Here is a 15,105-nt window from a genome sequence, read left to right as displayed (position 1 = left end):
TGCTCTGATTGGTCAATAAATAAAACACTGATTGGTCAGTGGCCAGGCAGGAAGTAGGTGGGGCAAGGAGAGAGGAGAATTCTGGGAAGCAGAAGGCTGAGGAGAGACACTGCCAGCTGCCGCCATGACCAGCAGTATGTGAAGACGCTGGTAAGCCACCAGCCACGTGGCAAGGTATAGATTTATGAAAATGGATTAATTTAAGCTATAAGAACAGTTAGCAAGAAGCCTGCCACAGCCATACAGTTTGTATGCAATATAAGTCTTTGTGTTTACTTGGTTGGGTCTGAGCGGCTGTGGGACTGGAGGGTGACAAAGATTTGTCCTGACTGTGGGCAAGACAGGAAAACTCTAGCTACACAAACATATTTTTGCAAAGTAAATTCAAGTGGGGGTGGTGGATTTATTCAGTGGTAGAGTGCTTGCCTAGCAAGGGCAAGGCCCTGAGTTTGGTCCTCAGCTATAGGAAGTGTGAAAGAGACAAACTGAAAGAAGGAGAGGGAAGAAAAAAGAACATCTGCAGACCACTGCAGGCATGTGCACATAGCCCCCCCACACAAATGTTTTTATTATTTCTTTTTTTGAGTATTAACAATGTTTTTTTAATCATTCAATCCTCAGTTGCAATTACTTTGACTATAGCAACCAACATCTTTTATAACAAGGATCTTGTATTTCAATACAGTAAATCTGAATACTGTGCAATTGATTGTTACAATAATTTTTGGCATTTGATTATACATGCCTGTTTTTACAGTTTGAACAGGTCATGTTCTCCAGAGGCTCAAATATTGAATACTTGGTCTCTAGCTAGTAATGCTATTTCCAAGGCAGGGCTTGAAGAAGGAAGTCCTTTAGGGGTGTGCCTTTGAAAGTTAAAACTGGTTCTGGGTCCTTTCCTGCTTCCTGTCCATTGCATAGTAAGCAGTCCTCTCATCCTCATATTGCTAGCATCATGGTATTCTGCCTTATTGTAGACCAGTCACAGTGTGGGAGAGCTGGCAGAACCATAACTGCAGGATCTCCATGACTCGGAGTAACAGCAGGATGGCAGAGAGGAGTCTCAGTGAGGGTCCAGTGTTGATGTTGTAGCAGAACCTGGGGGCCTTGAACCTTGATTTGTGGCAGTGAACTCTTGCAAGCAAAGTCGTCTACATCATTGGTCAACATTGAAGGCAGTCAGGGTAGGAACTCAAACAGGGCAGGAACCAGGAGCTGGTACAGAGGTCATGGAGGAGAGCTGCTTACTGACTTGTTCCTTATTATTTCTTCTATTTTTTGAGATTATAATCACATTATTTCTCCCTCCTGCTCCCACCAAACGAACCTTATCATATGGCCTTCCTTGCTCTTTTTCAAAAATATATATTTATTATTTAGGAATATATTATGATATATTATATATTACATATTATATATATATATTCCTAAATAATAAATATATTTATGTCATTTATTTACACATCTATATATATATATTCCTAAATATATAAGTACAATCTGCTCAGTCTATGTACTGTTACTTACTTGAATATTTTTAAGGCTGACCATTTGGTATTGGATAACCAATTGGTATGTTCTTCCCTGGGGAAAACTTTCTCCCACTCTCAGCATTCCTTAATTGCCTGTAGTTCTTGGTGTAGTGTTGAAGCCTTGTGGCTTTACTCCAGTTATATTAGTATGTCTATTGTTGTTCTTGCTTATAAATAAATATTTTAAAAAGATGTTCAATTCACTAGAACATCAGGAATTTGAATATTCAGTGAGAACAAGCAAATGATGGCAAAATTAAAAATCTTTCCTGGAATGGTGGTGCACACCTTCAATCCAAGCACTCAGGAAACAAAACCAGATGGATCTCTATGAGTTCAAGGCCAGCTTGGTCTATATAGTGAGTTTCATGCCAGCCAGGGCTATATGTACATTGAGAACCTGTCTCAAAAAATTTTTTTTGTTTTGTCTTTCAGAGAACATCTGCTCTAATATCATGCCTGGCTAGGAAAGAAGGGGCAAAGCCGGGTGGCGGCGGCGGCGGCACATGCACACCTTTAATCCCAGCACTTTAGAGGCAGAGGCAGGTGGATCTCAGAGAGTTCGAGGCCAGCCTGGGCTACAGAGTGAGTTCCAGAAAAGGCATCAAAACTACACAGAAAAACTCTGTCTCAAAAAAAGAAAAAAAGAAGAGAAAAAAAGAAAGAAAAGAGAAGAAGAAAAAAGAAAAGAAAAGAAGAAGCAGAAACCATTTATCTATCTGTGGGCATAGGAGTGCTAATTTAATTTCCCAATGAAGGGAATTAACATCTAAACCATTCACCTCCTTAGCATGCAGAGTGCTATACCTCAAGAAGCAGCCAGAGTAGATGGGGAACCTTGACTTTTTGATTAGAACCTAAGTATCTGGACTGAGAAATCTTAACTTTATGTTGAATAAATAAATGAGGAAATTAACTCTCTTTAGAGGTCTGCTCTCCCACTTACAATATCAAGACAGACCAAAATAAGCTAAAGAGATTTGAAAACTTGCTTGGGCTTTTTTTAAAAAATGTATAAGAAGGTCTTTAAAAGGCTCTGTGGGTGAAGGTGTTTGTAACCAAACCTAGTGACCTGAGTTTCATCCCCAGACCCTACAGTATAAGGAGAGAACTGACTCCTGTAAGTTCTCACCTCTACATGTTTGCACACACTACACACACAAATAACAATAATTAAATATTTTTTTTTAAAAAATTAACTAATTATGGGGCTGGAGAGATGGCTCAGAGGTTAAGAGCACTGGTTGTTCTTACAAAGGTCCTGAGTTCAAGTCCCAGCAACCACATGGTGGCTCACAACCATCTGTAATGAGATCTGGTGTCCTCTTCTGGCCTGCAGGCATACATGCAGGCAGAACACTGTATGTATACATACATACAAAAAAAAATGTAGCTATAGTTTTTCCTACCTGGCCCACAGTCAGGACAAATCTCTGTCACCCACCAGTCCCACAGCCGCTCAGACCCAACCAAGTAAACACAGAGACTTATATTGCTTACAAACGGTATGGCCGTGGCAGGCTTCTTGCTAACTGTTCTTATAGCTTAAATTAATCCATTTCTATGAATCATACCTTGCCACGTGGCTCATGGCTAACCAGCATCTTCACATGCTGCTTGTCATGGTGGAGGCTGGCAGTGTCTCTTCCCACCTTCCTGTTCTCTCAATTCTCCTCTCTGTTAGTCCCACCTATACTTCCTGCCTGGCCACTGGCAAATCAGTGTTTTATTTATTGACCAATCAGAGCATTTGACATACAGACCATCCCACAGCAAAAAAAAATCTTAAAATAAATAAAAGATTTATAAAAAAAAATGTAAGTAATTACCAGTCATTTAATGGTTAGGAGCTAGGTGGTAGTGTCATACACCTTTAATCCCAGCACTTGGGAGGCAGAGGCAGATGGATCTCTGTGAGTTCAAGGCCATCCTGGTCTACAGAGAGAAAGCCAGGGCTACACAGAGAAACTGTCTCAAGAAAAATAAATAAATAAATAAATAAATAAATAAATAAATAAATAAATAAATAAATGGATTAGGGCTACATGCTGATAGGAGTTTGTTGCTGTCTGAACATCACATAGTGCTTACATAAACTAATGCTTACCATATCACTAGGCAATACAATCTTATGGGCTCACCATCATGTGTGTAATCTGTTAGTAACTGAAAGCTCTTACATGACACATGGCAATACCACCAGGGGTCAAAAATCAAGTTTTTACTCTTATTTCCATAGCTACTGAAAATAGCCCACCCTTCTGAACTGACCACCCTTTTCTCATTCCCACCCCTAACTTATGGCCAGTCTCTAACACTAGGGTATGGCTTCTTTATTGTACAGTACTCTCCAATGCCTGTGGTTTGATGTCTGTATCTTCCCTCTACCAACACAGTTCTAATCAAGGTGACAAAGGTCCTCCAATGGTAGAAGGAGGGGAGAGCTATCATACTGAATTGAAGAATGTCAGGGATGAAGAGGTAGAGATGTCTACAATCTCTCTTCATTAAATCTTTTCTGCCAAAGGACCTACAACATCAGTCACTCCTAAGCCTCAGATCCAGTCTCTCTGCCTCTCAGGCAACATGGGTGATTCAACTATTTATTTCTCAACTTTGTTTGACTATTCAAACACACCTCAAAACCCCAAAAGTCTGTGGATTCTACCATTGCCTCAGTCTCCTAAGCATCTCTAAAGCTCACTCATTTGTCTTTATTATTGTCCTCCTGTATAGTCGGGGTTCTCTAGAGGAACAGAACTGGTAGAATGAATATATGGGATGTTCAAGAGTGGCTCACAGGCTTGTGGTTTAGCTAGTTCAACAACAGAAAATCAAGAATACAGTAGTTGTTCAGTCCACAATGTTAGGATTCTGTACATGCGCAGCTTGGGGTCCTGTGTCTTACGTCTTACATCATCAGCAGGGTGGTACACGCCTCGTGGTCACACAATCCCCACCTTAAAAAGCCTGACTCAGACCCCCACACTCTGTGTTCTCTCTCTGTGTTCTCCCTTTGCTCCCACCATCTTCCTTTCTGTCCAGGCCTGGCTCTCCTCCCTCCTATCCCTTCTTTCTTTCTAATAAAGCTCTTTATAACTCTTAGCAGTTGTGGCCGTGGCCTGTGACTTTTCTGCTGATAACTAGTGCCGCCACCAGTGCCGTTTATCATAACCATCACACAAGGCTGGATGTCTCATGTGGTCTTCAGCATACATTAGAATTCCAAAGAAACAGGTTCTAACATGAAGGGAAAAAATTTCCCAGAGAGAGTGAGGGCAAGCAGGCAAAGAGCAGGAGCTTTCTTCTTCCATGTCCTTTATATAGGTTACCACTAGAATGGGTGGCCCAGATTTAAGGTGTATCTTCCCACTTCATAAGATCTGGATTTAGTGTGGATCTTCTCATTTCAAATGATTTAATTAAGAAAAATCCCTTACAGGTGTACCCAACACTTGCATTTTAGTTAATTACAGACGAAGACAAGTTGACAACCAAGAATAGCCATTACAAGTCCACCCCATCAACTTGACACACGATCATATCTCCTTTTGTCATAATTTCCAATTGAAAACAATAGCCAGGTCATGATTATGCCTAACATGATATATTTATCCCATGTATAATTACAAACACATTATAAATTTTAGTATAGGTGGCAAAGTCCCTTTGAGGGATATTCTTTTAGTATCTCAAAATTTAATATGATTAACTGTTGGAACATGGTCCAAGAATGGAGTAGTGTGAAGGGAATTATGACTGCTTCTAAGAAAACAAGCTTTATGACCTGTTTCTTCAAAAACAAAAATTTGTTCTTGGAATGCATTGTCGTGCCCCTCCAAGGTGTAACAGATAGAAATGAGTTTACTTTAGATTATTCATTACAACTGATTATTGTTATTTGTTTATATGTCTCTATGGAAAAGCATGTTGTTCCTTATGTTGAACATAATTGTCCTTAACTCCCAGGGGATAAATTGCCGGTATTCTGAATAAAGTTGGCTATTGCATGAGACTTTAGTCCACCTCATCTTTAGGCTCCATTCTCACATAAATAGCTACACAAACACATTCTTAACAAAATATGACAGAAACACTCATGTCAATTATAATCTTTGTTTTGAAACTCATCACGTGGCCTTAGCCCTCCTGTACTAACCATTCTGTATTTCCTCCACCCTCAGCAAACACCCCAGCTGGTTTTGGCTCTTTTTCTGGAGTGATACACACCTTCATTACTGACAGGTCTGTGTCTTTTATCTTGCCAGGATTGGGTTCTGTAGTTCCCCACTGAGTGTAGTCATAGAACAGAGTAGTACCAAGAGATGCCCCAAAGGACCTCCTGCATTCCAGACATAACCTTTCTTACCTCCATTGTGGAGAAGCAATTCAAAGGTAAGCAATCCAGATTCCTTGTGTTAATCTGGACCCATTACCCCTCCTAACACAGTTATTCCTTTCTTAGCCTATTGGTTAAAGGTCATTAGAAGCCCAAAGTGACCAGGGGGAAGTCTGAGCTTCTAGTTCATTGGAATATTTGTACTGTCTCCTGGCAGGCGTGCTTCCCCCTCTGGAACCAAAACTTCTAGGCTAGTAGAACTTAAGGTCACAGAAATAGGAAGCAAAGTTTTTCCTAGTGAGTCAGTAGGGGTGATAGTGAGTAGAACTATTCCCTTTTCTAACTCTTAATTCCTGGACCCATGGATCCTGGCTATGGGAGAAACTATATCATATATTAGATGCTGATTTAAAGCATACACCACCTTCTGGAGAACCCTGCCCCAGCCCTCCAGACTACTGCCTCCATATTGGCTCTGTAACTGTGTCTTCAAAAGGCCATTCCATCTTTCTATCAGGCCAGCTGCTTCAGGATGGTAGGGAACATGGTATGACCAGTGGATTCCATGATTGTGGGCCCACTGTCTCATTTCACTAGAAGTGAGTTCCTTGGTCAGAAACAATATGGTGTGGAACGCCATGATGGTAGATAAGGCATTCTGCAAATCCATGGACAGTAGTTTTCACAGAACCAATATGTGCAAGAAAGGCAAATATATAACCAGATTAAGTATCTACCCCAGTGTTGGGGGAGTTCCTGTAGATTTCTACAGCTGGTTTGATTCTGGAGTGTTAGGACCTAGCTTTAATCTGCATTTTGTGATTGCTACCTTTTGTCTCGGGTACCTTCTGTTTGAAGCCTTCTAATCTGAGTGTTTCCTAGAGGTTCAAAGCCTATGCAAAACTTGGTTGGGGGCAAAACAGGATGTCTTTTAACTAAGAATTTGAATTTGGTATTGTCCCTTTGTGGGGGCATAGATAAGAGGTTTCAGAATATGGAATTGACTTGCTAACGATGTAAATTACATAATAATAAAAGGGCCCTTTGCTAAACTACAGTGAGTCAGTCTACAAGAAACCAATCCCCCTGCAGCTGGAAAGGCTAAAAATTTCACCCTTAGACTGCCTCTGTGCCTACTTTCCATGGACCTGTGTGAACCCCCACCTGATATATAACATTTGGCATGCCAACTTGGGCTTGAAGAAGAACAGTGGATAGAGACACATTAAGGACTGGAGGAAGTTTGCTCTCAGGGTAAGAGGACTCCGGAATTAGCAGAGTCTTGGCAAATTAAAATTCCCCCATCTCAGGAGCAACAAAATGTACAGTTCTTAAAAGAAAAAGTGGTAACTGTGCAATTTTTACAAGCATTAAGGATAGAAATAGAATGGCCCCTGAGACAAGGAATAAATCATGAAAAAGGCCCATCTCAACAGAGAAAAGAAAGGAAATAAAAAGGGAAGTCTGTCGGGCGGTGGTGTCGCACACCTTTAATCCCAGCACTCGGGAGGCAGAGCCAGGCGGATCTCTGTGAGTTCGAGGCCAGCCTGGGCTACCAAGTGAGTTCCAGGAAAGGTGCAAAGCTACACAGAGAAACCCTGTCTCGAAAAACCAAAAAAAAAAAAAAAAAAGTAAGTCTTCCCAACAGAAAAGAGGGAAGGAAAGTATAAGGATTATGTCCTTAATTAAGTCACCAGCCTACAAAGGCGTCCCAGCCTAAAAAGCAGGCGTGCCCTCTCTGTGCCCCCTCTTTCCGTATCCCCTCTCCTTCCATATTCTCCCTTCTCCACGCGGTCTCTCTCTCTCTCTCTCTCTCTCTCTCTCTCTCTCTCTCTCTCTCTCTCTCTCTCTCTCTCTCTCTCTCCATCCCTCCAAATAAAGCTCTAGAAAGGTAACCATGGCTCTGATTCTTCTGCCACTGCAACATCTGTCAGTATGGCCGCCTCTGACAGCGGCAAGCCACAAGCACCGCTGCTTAACCAACATTGGTGCCGTGACTCGGACAGACCACCTAGGACCTGCTGTGACCGCTGCTGCCTCCTCCCCCATCCAGCGAGATGGAGAGACATCCAGCACGCGCTCGTCCCTCTCCTCCACTGGACCCACACACAGCTACCACTACTGCTATGGCCATGATTCTTCACCACAGTCAGTGAGTCTGGCCATTCTCTCAGCTGTAGTCTGAGCTATATTCTTTGCAATGGACACCCCAGGGGTTGTCCTCGGGCTGTGCTGGCAACAGCAGTCACGTTTTCACTCCTGATGAGGGGGTCAGTGCTGTCTCAAGTCCAACCATGGACCAACTGCAGAGCAGCCATAGCAGCCCTTACCATCCCTTCACAAAGATGATGGCTACCTTGAGCTGATTCACAGATCTCTCTTCGCTCCTTGGGGACACCCAGGATTGGAGTCTGAGCCCAGTTTGTTATTTTAATTTTTTATTTTTCTCTTGGCTACAGACATGGGACAAAGGGGCAGATACATTTACCACTTACATTGGTGGATAGGGGTGGATACCAGTACATATGGCCGCATAACAGCGTCGTGGAAACTTCTGCCAGTGAATGAACAAATAAAAGAGTTACTTTATCCCCAAGCTTTCTGCTAAAGCTCTAAACCCTTCTCCCTCTCCATTTCTGCATCCTTCTGTAACCTTTTCTGTCTGACTTCCGCCGGCAGTGGGCGGGCTCAAATGCGCAGGCTTGGGCGGCTTCTATGACTCTCGCCCTAACTCACCTTTACTCCACCCACTCATTCTCAAACTGCCTTGAGAGACACAGACCAGTCTGGTAGCGGCTAAGATTCATACAAATAAGTTTCCAGTAGTCAGGATGGCTCTTAAGCCAAAAATCAGCTTATAGCCTCAGACAAGTCTTCCAAAAGGATTGGTTTATAGTTTGCCTCCTGGCAGACCTTCCAAAAGCTGTCCTTAAGCCATCAATCATCAGGGGAAAAAAAATTCAGGACACGGAATAAAATCCGTCTCGTTCCCCAGACCTCCCCAACTAAAACTTAAGCATCTGGAGAGCAAGGCTCCTGACCCCACAGGTAAAAGAGTCATCTGTGGCATTTAAGATGTGCCAGGGAAAGATAAAAGCCCGAAAACAAAATTGCCAAGTGCTGGCACTCACTGACTCCCAAAAGCTGTTGGGTCCCTGTTTTAATTGAAAAAAAGGCCACAGGCTAACGAATGCCCTGCTAGGCCATCAACAGCCTATAAAGACAACCAGTCAGCTGACTGTCCCCAGGCACCAAGACACATGGGTACATCAAGCTAAGATCTCCAGCAGACCTAGGCTTGGCTACAGACATGGCAGGGAACCCAGAATGCAGCAGGGAAACAATCCATTTCTGTCCTTCTGGACACCAGAACCACTGACTTGGTCCTGGGAGTTTTGGGATGTCACCTCTCCTTTCTCTTACCCACTTCACCATATTTAATTGCACTTTCAGAGTTACTTAATGGAAAAAGACTTCCAGCTAAGATAAGAGCTCATTGTCTTACTCCGGATCTACTGCCTGTGTTTCTCACATGCATACGCACAGGGCCCTGATCTTTGCCTTGTTTCTAATTCCAAAAAAATTAATTCTCATATACCACAAGCTTTTCTCTTCCCAGTTCCCTGTTCTAACTCACTGTTCAGCTAATGGTACAGGACCACCACAGAGCTGGAGTCCAGAGATCATCAAGGAAGAAACTGTAACAGCTAAAAGGTATTTACACCCCCAGACCCAAAAGCGTCTGGGCGCTACAAAAAAGACTTTAATGTAAACATCTATTACTGTGAGTTGCTTTTAACAATTGATCACCTGTTTCCTGGATGCCAAACTAGTAAAGGAAACAGGTGCTTTAAAATAATCTGTCTCTGATAAAGCTTAACATGTTTCAAAATCCTTCTGGACAGGCTGGATCTACCAACATAAAATAATAATGATTCTTTTCTCTCTAAGCATTTTTCTATGTCACCAGCATCTTGTCAGACAAAAGGTTCCCAGCCACAGCCAAGAAGGATACGTCTCCAGAACAAACGGATGGCAGACAGTATCCCATAACGCCTGTCTACCTCAGAAGACACCCCCAAGAGCCGACCGACGTCCAATAGTCAGCTGGAAGCAGCTTTTGAGAGAAACGATGCCCCTATTCCCATCTACCTGCTTTTTTTTATAAGTCTGGGATGTAAGGATTATGTCCTTAATTACATCACCAGCCTGCAATGGTGTCCCAGCCTTAAAAAGCAGGAGTGCCCTCTCCTTCTGTATAAAGCTCTAGAAAGGTAACCATGGCTCATGATTCTTCTGCCACCGCAACATCCATTGGCCAGCCATGAGCACCGCCACCACCGCTTAACCAACAGAAAAGAAATGAAAGGAAATTTTCCAATGGAAAAGGGAGAAATGCTTAATCAAGAAAAAGGATTTTCCCAGTAAAAATGGGGAATATATTGAATCAAGCCCTAAAAAATAAAAGGCCCTGTAAATGAAAAATAAAGGAAAGAAAAAAAGCCTCTTCCCAGTAAAAATAGAGAAAGAAAAAAAGGCTCTTTCTGATATAAAAAAATTCAGGATAGCTGAAACTCTCTGCCTGTCAGCACAGAGCCACATCTGAATTACAAAGAAAGAGAGCAGCCTTACTGCTGTAGCCTGAGCAAGCACAGCAGGCCCAGAGCTTAAAATTTTCTTGTTGTTTGTTTGCTTAACTTGGGTTTAAAATGTTCTTGCTTTTTCCCTCAGAGCAAAAATAACTCAATATTAAAAATCCCTTCATGGGAGATGTTTTTTATTTTTTCCCTAGTGTGGGAATAACTCATTATCAATGGTCCCTTCATGGGAGAAATAAAAAATTTTAAACAAGCCAAACTTCTAATAAAAAAACAATTGCAGAGGTCAGGTGGTAGTGGTGCTTGCCTTTAATCCCAGCACTCAGGAGGCAGAGGCAGGCAGATCTCTGTGAGTTCAAAGCCAGCCTGATCTATAGAGTGAGTTCCAGGATAGCCAGGACTGTTTCACAGAGAAACCCTGTCTTGAAAAACAAACCAAAACAACAAAAATAAAACAAAACAAAAAACTGTGGTCAGGGCATAAAGTACTAAGTCAATGCTGTTTGAATTTCCAGAGATATTAGTCAGTCACTGTATAAAAATGTTCTCGTCTCTTGATTATATAATTAATGTTTAAATTCCATAGTAAATGAACTAAAAGAATAGATTTTAAACTATAGTATTGTTTGCTCTTCTTATTAGTATTCTGACCTGCCCCTTGGAAATCAGCCCCTTGGAGACCCGCCCAGCTTCCTGATATAAAGTCTTTTAAAAAAGAAAACTGCCCATTCCCACCACTCCCCCCGCCAGCACACCTCTCTTCATTATTACAAGGTGTGCACCCTTGACCACTCCCCCCATCCCTCTCTCTTTCTTTCTGCCTCCCTCTTTCCCTATCTTTCTCTTCACCTCTCTATTATAATAAATTTATTTCCATGTGGATGCAATACCTAGGGTAAGAGTGACTGTCCACGAGCCTCAGTCTGCAGCTCTATCTACCCAGCATGTTTTCCCTCACACTTGGAAACCCCTGGCCTGGTCAACCGGGGCCTCCTGCGTGCAATATCATTACATTGGCATTGGTGCTGTGACATCGGCAGGTCTTCCCACTGCTCTCTCCTGCTTGCCAGCAGTCTCAGGAACTCTGGGACCCTGTACCATCCACCACTTGTCTGACTAGAGGACTGCTGGGACTTTTCACCATATTGATAAGATTTCTCCCTTCCCTTCTGGGCATTTCCCACAAATGAAATTTGTTCATCTCTCCACCATAGTCTCCCAAAGTACCAGTGTCAGTATCTACATGTATCTTTCGGGCTTTAAGGCCTCCGGCCCCCACCCCTATGTGATGGCATATAGAAACAGTATGTGCCCACTCAATTCCACGGCCCACAGCCTTTGTGACAACGGTCCATTGGCTATCTTGCATCGTTCATCAGTCCTTGCTGATCCTCTAGGATGCTGGAAATCAGTCCACTGGACCTTGTACCTCACTGTGGAAAATGCACCTACCCTCTCCTATCCCATCTCCTTCCTCATCACACACTCCCCATGATCCTCCAGTCTCTGCTAAGTAATGACATCATCACCTGTCACCAGGTTCCTTTCTGTGATGTGTAAAATTGCCCACCAGGCAAAGTTTGTTCTCTTTGTCTGTCCCTTGCAAAATTCCTCTCCTTGCCTGTAATTTTATCTCTTAAATCTTTTCTCTCTGTCACTTAACTCTGTTGCCAGGACCTCATCTGCCTGTTCCACCCACAGGACTTGGTGTGAAGGCCTGAGCCCCGCCCTACCAGCTGCCAATTGAAAGGGGTGGAGGACTAGTCACATAAATATCTGGTCACTTGACTGTATTTCTGCCGCCGTTGATAATGTTGCTCACACTGTTGGGTCAAGCTCACACCATGTTGCATGTACTGGGGGGGGGGTCCTCTCTCCCGCCCGCTACTCTGTTTCCATAGCATGTACACCCTTTAAAACTGCCCCTCATCCCTTGCCTCTGCAACAGTCTAATCCCTTCACCATTACTGACTCATACTGTCCTGTCTCTGTCTGTTCCGTTTCTCACTCTTCTTCCTTGCCCTGCCACCACCACTGCTCCCGTCACTGCTCAGTGCAAGGCACGCTGAGCCAAGCTCTTCCCTCCTCCAGCAAACCACCTTCCCTCTGCCACTACCATGCTACCAGGGCTCAGGAGATGGCCACATAAACTTGTTTCTGACTGACTTTTAAATGCTTCAGTTTATCTGTTCCTTATCTGCTCACTTTGTCTTAAAAAAAAAAATGAGTTTTTATCAGTTGCCATATTTGATAAGGGCCATCACGACGTCAGGCAGATGCCATCTTTACTAAGGTCAAGACATCTTTACTAAGGTCATATGACCTCACTGCCATCTTTATTAAGGGCAGCAAAAAAGCCACTTCCTGTCAGTGGCTCAAGTATGGGTAGGGCACCTGGTACTCTAGCCATCTGACTCCAAGGCCACTTGTGTGGACAGGGCCCAGAGAGGTATGGGCTCCCCTCCGGGGCATCAGCGTTACCACATGAAGGCGATATCATTCTATTTTTTTTAAAGTATTTTTTTTCTTTTTAAAGATTTATTTATTGTATATACAGTGTTCTGTCTGCATGTATGCCTGCAGGCCAGAAGAGGGCACCAGATCTCATTACAGATGGTTGTGAGCCACCATGGGGTTGCTGGGAATTGAACTCAGGACCTCTGGAAGAGCAGTCAGTGCTCTTAACTTCTGAGCCATCTCAGCAGCTCCGATATCATTATATTAAGATTTTAAATTTTCAGATTTTAACATTTATATAATTCTGATACTATCTGGGTCACAAGCTCAGGATTTTAAATTTTCCTTGGTTATTCATCACCTGCTTTTTTACAATTTAGATTTCAGTACTGATTGGTAATACTAATTTATCTAAAACTTTTATGTCCTTTTATAAACTAAAAATTCATATAAACTTCACAGGATCAAAAGAAACCATTGGATCCACTTCACAGAGGTCAAACGAGCTCTAGACAAATGAGTTTCCTCACATGTCTGTTCCTGAGGATGGTATTTCACTCCCTCCTGGCCTCCCTTTCCTAATTACCAAGACCATGGGCCAAGAGGTTCCAAATAAATTCATAAAATTTTAACTCTTGTCTCTAGTCTGTATCTGTTTCAGTGGGCTTCCTTCTGGATGACTGACACATCTTGGCATTGGCTACTGACCCTAAGAAATAATTATTCCTATATAAATCATTCAGGATTATAATCTGGCTGTACTCAAAGATCAGAAGTACAACTACAGGGCCTTAAAAATGGTAATAGAGCCAGGTGGTAGTGGTGCACACCTTTAATCCCAGCACTCAGGAGGCAGAGCCAGGTGGATCTCTGTGAGTTCCAAGCCAGCCTGGTCTGCAGAGCAAGATCCAGGACATGCACCAAAACTACATGGAGAAACTGTCTCGAAAAACCAAAAAAAAAAAAAAAAAAAAAAGGAATAGAATCAGATATCACAGTCAACGGCTTAAAAAAATGTCTCTCCTTACTCAAGGTCTGTTCAGGCTTAAGAATGTAAGCCACCTTGTTCTTGCTAACTTCATTAAGCTGTGACCAACTGGGAAACCTGCATTATTCAGATAATTTATATATATGCTGTCAAAGTTAATTTAAATACATCTAACAGATTTTGTTCCCCTAGTCCTCAAACACCTTTAGAGATCTGAGAATATGGCATTTAATATAAATATATAAAAATATATAAAAAATTTAATATAATTCTTATGATAGAGAGACATGTCAGCTCCTAGCAGTATCCTGTATCTTCTCCAAGAAGATAGATGGCCACAGTAGAATTTCCACCTGGAAGCTTATGGCAAGGCCAGCCACACAATGAAAAGCTGAGATCTTGTTCAGACTGTGAATAAGAGGAGATCGCTTGTCCTCTCTGCAAAGATAGGTAGGATGATCTCCCCAAATTTCTACTGCATAGAAAAAAAAATTCTGTCAAATCTTCTGGGCTTATCAGCTGAACAATGCTGCCTTTGCGGCTTCTGTTCCCCTCAATGACCATGGAGAGACTTGGGATTGCTGCCTAGGTAGCTGGAAAGCTGTCTTCTCAATTTTATCCTTCTCAGATCTGATGATGTTTGATGACTAAGGCACCATTTTAACAGCCCCAATCCTAAGATTACAAGCACCTTAATAGCTCATTAATAAGTTTCCTGTTAAAAATACAGACAGGTATGCCTCATTCACAGACTTCATGTATAGGATAGATTGGTTTTGTACAGGATAGACTAGTTTCAGATATAACTCCAGAGGTCCAAATTTTTAATATTGGTAAATAGTTTTGATAAACTGATAGAGCACTGACTACAAAGAGTTAAGAGTCCTTAAATTTTTATGAATTTTTAACCCTTTTGCTATGATATAAATCTATACCAGCTGTCTTACAGATACCTACAGGTTCCTGGGGAAAGTTCTGCTACTGTATCAAGAAATCTGGTCTGATGAAAACTAACAATTCCAGAGACCATTTTTTTTCCTTTAGTCTTTATTGATTATCATTTTTTTATTTTTTAAATTACACTCATGATATTCATTAATTACACTCATGATATTAATCACATTTGTGGTATTCATAGATTACATTAGAAGTATTCATTCAACTACATATATATATATATATATATATATA

At 42.0% G+C, this 15,105-nt stretch overlaps 1 protein-coding gene across 9 annotated transcripts in view; it reads right to left on the bottom strand.

Annotated features, from left to right (window-relative positions):
• The window catches only part of Grk4 (G protein-coupled receptor kinase 4), a 113,204-nt gene that overhangs the window by 46,021 nt on the left and 52,078 nt on the right, over positions 1 to 15,105 (bottom strand). The gene's annotated exons all lie outside the window — the stretch shown is intronic.

The sequence above is a fragment of the Peromyscus leucopus genome, chromosome 7 (genome assembly GCF_004664715.2).
Source record: "Peromyscus leucopus breed LL Stock chromosome 7, UCI_PerLeu_2.1, whole genome shotgun sequence".
In the NCBI taxonomy this organism is placed as follows: domain Eukaryota; kingdom Metazoa; phylum Chordata; class Mammalia; order Rodentia; family Cricetidae; genus Peromyscus; species Peromyscus leucopus.
Note: the sequence above shows the minus strand (reverse complement) of the source record. Positions and strands in the feature narration are given on the sequence as shown.